The sequence below is a fragment of the Bos indicus genome, chromosome 18 (genome assembly GCF_029378745.1).
Source record: "Bos indicus isolate NIAB-ARS_2022 breed Sahiwal x Tharparkar chromosome 18, NIAB-ARS_B.indTharparkar_mat_pri_1.0, whole genome shotgun sequence".
Taxonomy (NCBI): Eukaryota; Metazoa; Chordata; class Mammalia; order Artiodactyla; family Bovidae; genus Bos; species Bos indicus.
This window is the reverse complement of record NC_091777.1, coordinates 55,028,370-55,034,404: the sequence shown is the minus strand read 5'-3', so window position 1 is coordinate 55,034,404 and position 6,035 is coordinate 55,028,370.

Sequence of the window (6,035 nt, the reverse complement as noted above, 5' to 3'; positions counted from 1 at the left end):
TCCTCGCATGTTGATCCCGTGAAGGCTTGAGTCCCTGCCCAGGAACCACAGAGACGAGTAAGCTGAGTCCCTGCCAGCATTTATTAAGCACCTGCTGTTGTTAGGCCAGACAGTGCCCAGTCCATACAATGGGGACATGGTGACACGGAGGGACAGGGCCCCTCTCCTCACAGAGCTCACACTTTAGGAGCGGAAGGTAGCAGTGATGAGTCAGCAAAGAGACCAGTTTAGATACCGATTGTGGATGTGGTTTTGGCCATAGTAACAGAGGGGTTAGCGTAGGTTTAAGCTCTCAGGACATGTGGTAGTGGTGCGAGCAGCTCTCTTGTGAAGTTCAGGCCTGCCAGCAGTGACCAGCGTTGGCAAGAGCAAGGACCCCCTCCTCCTCCACCAGCACCCCAACCTTTAGAGGGTACAGGGCAGAGAGCACGTCCTGCCCTGCCTTGCTTCCCTTCTTTAGAGGGAGGAAAGCTTGTAGCGGGGCTTCCCAGGGACATTAGGACATTCTCAGGTGGCGGTAGTGGTAAAGAAGCCACCTGCCAATGCAGAAGATGCGGGAGATCCCTGGAGAAGGAAACGGCAACCCACTCCAGTATTCACCTGGGAAATCCCATGGACAGAGGAGCCTGGCGGGTCCATGGGGCACAGTCCATGGGGTCACAAAGAGTCAGACGTGAATGAACACACACACACACAGAAACCCCTTGTAGCAGTGCTCAGCAGAACTCGCCTCGTACCTCCTTGGCCAGGACGGTAGCCCATGTTCTTTCTAAACTGATCCCTGGCAGCAGGAAAGGAAATGGCCATGGTTACCCTGGACACTGGGGATCTGTCTCCGGGCCTGCAAAAAAAACAGTGTTTTGCCTTAAGTTTGTTGTCACCCAATCAAAACTGGAATCCCGTTTGCCAGGAAAAGAAGAGGAAGCGGGGATGGCTCCCATGGAGTCAGACCTTGTGTCCACCCCAAAGTGACACAAGGAAAGGGGCCAAGTCCAAAGGGGTGGCAGGGTGTGGCGGGCACTGGTGAGTGGATGGGGAGGGGTGCATGGAGGACGCCACTGAGGCTGAGACCTGGCTTCCGGGCCAGAGCGTGAAGCACAGACTGCCCCGGGAACCGGGGGAGGTGGTTCAGAGCTCCAGCTGCCATGTGGAGGTTGTGGGCAAGTCGGGAAGCCAAAAGGCTCTAGGGTGAGATGATGGTCTGGGCTGGGGTAGCAGTGAAGAGAGCCAGGAACACAGGCATTAAGGATCGTGTTAGAAGCACTCAGACTTGGTGACGGGTCACACATCACACGGACAGCTGGTAAGGAAAAGGATGGGCCAAGGCTGGCACGACAGGTTTCGGGGTCGAGCAGCTGAGTAGACGCTGTTAACTGAGATGGGGAAGAGGGACCCATCAGAGGATTGACGGCTTCAGGCGTGACTCTGCTGCCTTCTGAAGGGCTGGCTGGGGGAACAGGGTAAAGGGTAGTGTCAGGAGACTTCCTGGTGGCTCAGATGGTAAAGAATCTGCCCCCAGTGCAGGACACCCAGGTTCAGTCCCTGGATAGGGAAGATCCTCTGGAGGAGGAAATGACAACCCATTCCAGTATTCTTGCCTGGAGAGTTTCACGGACAGAGGAGCCTGGCGGGCTACAGTCTGTGGGATCACAAAGAGTCGGACATGACTGAGTGACTAACACACACACACAAGGAGACTTCACAGCTCAGTAAATCTGCAAAGAGGGGGAGGGAGGAGAGCAGAGGAGGAAGCTGAGTTTGAAGCAGTGTGGATACTGCAGTTAAGGGAAAGGACCCCAGCATCAGATGATCTGGGATTGACAGCCTGGCTCCCTGTCCCTCTTTGCCTCTTTGGGCAAATTTCAACTCCCCTGTTTGGGTCTCAGTCATCTCCTTCTGTAACTGGAAAATGCCCACCTCCAAGTATCTGTGGATGAGAAAATGGAAATCAGGTATTGGCAGGTGCCTGGGGTGACCTGAGCAGCTGCTGCCCATCGAGAGCAGGTGCTGTCGCTGTCACTGTGTGGGTCCCACCTTCTCAGGTGCGGCCCACTGACTGTGGAAATGAAAGTGTCTGGCTTCATGGTCTGGTGGTATGTTAGGTATCTATTGCTGCGTAACAAGCTGAAACTTAATGGCTTAAAACAAATGGAAACTTTTACAGTTGCGCTGCTTAGACGGGCAGGTAACCCAAGCTGCTTGTGGTTATCCAGATTCGCCTCCCCCGCAATCTTATCTGTGGTCCGAATGCAGTGGCAACCACAAGTGGTGGTCCCAAAGAGGCTCTGAACTTCAGGAGAGAGCCGGGCAAGTTTCCCGTGGATTGGCTCCCCTCAGCCAAACTCCACCCTCAGAAAAGAGGGTCTTCTCAACCCTGAATTATCTCCATCCTCATCATTTGGGGGTCCTGGGAAAAATGCACATTCTTATGCCCTACCACAGACTTTCAGAATCTGAATCATTGGCGGTAGGGCCCTGGGACTTAAAAAAATTTTAAAGATGCTTTCTTAGTAGAACAGTTTTTAGATTTACACGAATATTGGGGAAATGCTACAGAGAATCATCATATACCCCACACCCAGTTTCCCCTATTATTATCTTTAAAATTTTTATTTATTCATTTATCTTTGGCTGTGCTGGGCCTTAATTGCTGCAAGGGCTTTCTCTAGTTGCAGTGCAAGGGCTTTGTCGCCTCTCAGCATGTGGAATTTTCCCAGACCAGGGATTGAACTCGGGTCGCCTTCACTAGCAGGCAGGTTCTTAACCACTGCACCACCAGAGAAGTCCTCCCCTACTATTATCTGACATTAGTATGGCACGTTCGTTACAGTTAATGAGCCAGTATTGCTATGTTTTTATTAACTAAAGTCTATTCTTCATTCAGATTTCATTAGTTTTTACATAACGTCCCTCTTCTGTGCAAGGATCCTCCCTAGACAGGACACCACATTTAGGTTCCTCTCGGTTGTGAAAGCTTCTCAGACTTCCTTTGTTTTTGATGACGGTTATGAGGAGTTGTGGTCAGGTATTTTGGAGAGTGTGCCTCAACCCGGGTTAGTCTGACGTTTTTCTCCCGATCAGAGCATGAGGAAGACGGCAGAGGTGGAGCGCCACTGTCATCGTCACACGTTATTAAGAGTACATAGCCTCGGCGTGACTTGTCACTGTTGCTGTTAGCCTCCATCACCTGACTGACAACGTGTGTCAGGCTCCTACATTGTAAATGTAGCGCCTCCGCCCCCCAACACTGTCCTCCAGAAGAAAGTCACTGTGCACAGTCTACACAAAGGACTGAAGAGGTACATTCCACCTTGAGAATGGAATATCACATAAATTATTTGGAATTATACATGGAATATTTGCTTATTCTCCACCATTTATTTGTTCAGTCATTTATATTACCAGACCACCTGATCTGCCTCTTGAGACATTTGTATGCAGGTCAGGAAGCAACAGTTAGAACTGGACATGGAACAACAGACTGGTTCCAAATAGGAAAAGGAGTACGTCAAGGCTGTATATTGTCACCCTGTTTATTTAACTTATATGCAGAGTACATCATGAGAAACGCTGGACTGGAAGAAACACAAGCTGGAATCAAGATTGCCGGGAGAAATATCAATAACCTCAGATATGCAGATGACACCACCCTTATGGCAGAAAGTGAAGAGGAACTAAAAAGCCTCTTGATGAAAGTGAAAGTGGAGAGTGAAAAAGTTGGCTTAAAGCTCAACATTCAGAAAACGATGATCATGGCATCTGGTCCCATCACTTCATGGAAAATAGATGGGGAAAAGGTGGAAACAGTGTCAGACTTTATTTTTCTGGGCTCCAAAATCACTGTAGATGGTGACTGCAGCCATGAAATTAAAAGACACTTACTCCTTGGAAGGAAAGTTATGACCAACCTAGATAGCATATTCAAAAGCAGAGACATTACTTTGCCAACAAAGGTCCGTCTAGTCAAGGCTATGGTTTTTCCTGTGGTCATGTATGGATGTGAGAGTTGGACTGTGAAGAAGGCTGAGCGCCGAAGAATTGATGCTTTTGAACTGTGGTGTTGGAGAAGACTCTTGAGAGTCCCTTGGACTGCAAGGAGGTCCAACCAGTCCATTCTGAAGGAGATCAGCCCTGGGATTTCTTTGGAAGGAATGATGCTAAAGCTGAAACTCCAGTACTTTGGCCACCTCATGCCAAGAGTTGACTCATTGGAAAAGATTCTGATGCTGGGAGGGATTGGGGGCAAGAGGAGAAGGGGATGACAGAGGATGAGATGGCTGGATGGCATCACTGACTCGATGGACATGAGTCTGAGTGAACTCTGGGAGTTGGTGATGGACAGGGAGGCCTGGCGTGCTGTGATTCATGGGGTGGCAAAGAGTAGGACACGACTGAGCAAGCTCATGGAGATTTTATAGACTGGGTTATAATCAAGTGCTACTTTGTTGCTCAAATTGTTGCAGCTTTGACTATTGGGAGCTCTGAGCTCATGGAGATTTTATAGACTGGGTTATAATCCAGGACTGCTTGTTTCTCAGATTGTTCCAGCTTTGACATTGGGAGCTCTATCAGTTGGCTCTTGTCTCTTTGATATAGCTCATGGGGTGTGTGTGTGCGTGTGTGTGTGTGTGTGTTTGAGAGAGAGAGAGAGAGAGAGGGAGGGAGGGAAGGAGGGAGAGAGAAGGAGATTCATGGTGTGTGTGTGTGGGGTGTGGGGTGTGTGTGGGAGGGTGGAGGCAGAGAGACAAAGAGATGGAGGCCAGGAGACTTCCCTTCTGGAACTACAAGATGCTCCAGGCTCATCCTGTGTAATGTTCTAGAACCAGCCTTTTATCCAAGGAGATCTCGTTCCTTTTATTGGAGAACAAAGAGTATTAGAAACTAAGATCTGGGTGCTAGATGTGGTTGAACCTAAATTTTTAACAGTTTCACCAGATTTTTTTTTTTTTAATGAAACCAGAGTTAGACAACCTTTGCTCCCCTCTGCATACCTCTAAGGCATTGCAGGTTCAGTTCATAAATAAAGCCAGTCACATGACTTTCCCTTTGTTTCCCAGTGCTTGTAAGTAAGTTTACATTGTGTGTGCGTGTGTGTGTGTGTGTGTGTCTGTGTGTGTCAGTCACTCAGTTGCATCCGACTCTTTGAGACCCCATGAACTTTAGCCGGCCAGGCTCCTCTGTCCATGTAACTCACCAGGCAAGACTTCTTCAGTCTATTAAGGGTGCAGCAGCAGCAGCAGCATTATTTTAGAAACGTATAATTTAAAAATAATTTATTGCTAAAAAATGCTAATCATTGTCTGAGCCAGTCCTAATAATAACATCAAAATCACCAATCACAGGTCATCCTAACAAGAGTAACAAAAAACTTTAAAATATTGTGAGAATTATTAAACATGACATTGAGACACTAAGTGAGCCAATGCTGTTTGGGAAACCGCACAGCTCTGAGAGAACTGCTTAATGCAGGATTGCCACAAACCTTCAATTTGTTTTTTTAAAACGTGTATCTTGGAAGGGCAAGAAACCAAAGCACAATAAAATGAGATATGTCGCCTTCTCTGGCCTTCCCAAACCAATTTCAGCATAGGTCGACAGAGGGCGCAAGAAAACGGAGACCGCTTTCCTTCCTACCCACTGACGCCTTTCCAAGTGAAAGAGACCTTCAGGAGGTAAAGAGAGGAGGCGGGGACTAAGCTCTGCGCAAAAGAGCTGTCAAACCCAGGCGAGGATTGTCAGGGTCTTCCGGCATGGAGCTATCACGTGATGATCACTGATCAGCTGACTAGTGTCTAAATTCCGCAGGGAAGTCTGAGACGGAGCCAAAGGCTGAAGTTGATTGGTGGAGGAGTAGCCAGAAAGCTTGCCCTCGGAGGCGGGTCCTTGGCGGTGAGGGCTGCGATTGGCTTATGCGGAGTCACGTGGGCTATCAACCAGCGCACCATGTACCCTAAGGCAGATACATGCGCATGCGTTAAAAATCGGGTCGCTGATTGGAGGCCGTGAATCACGCGGCGGCGTGCATCGGCTGGAGA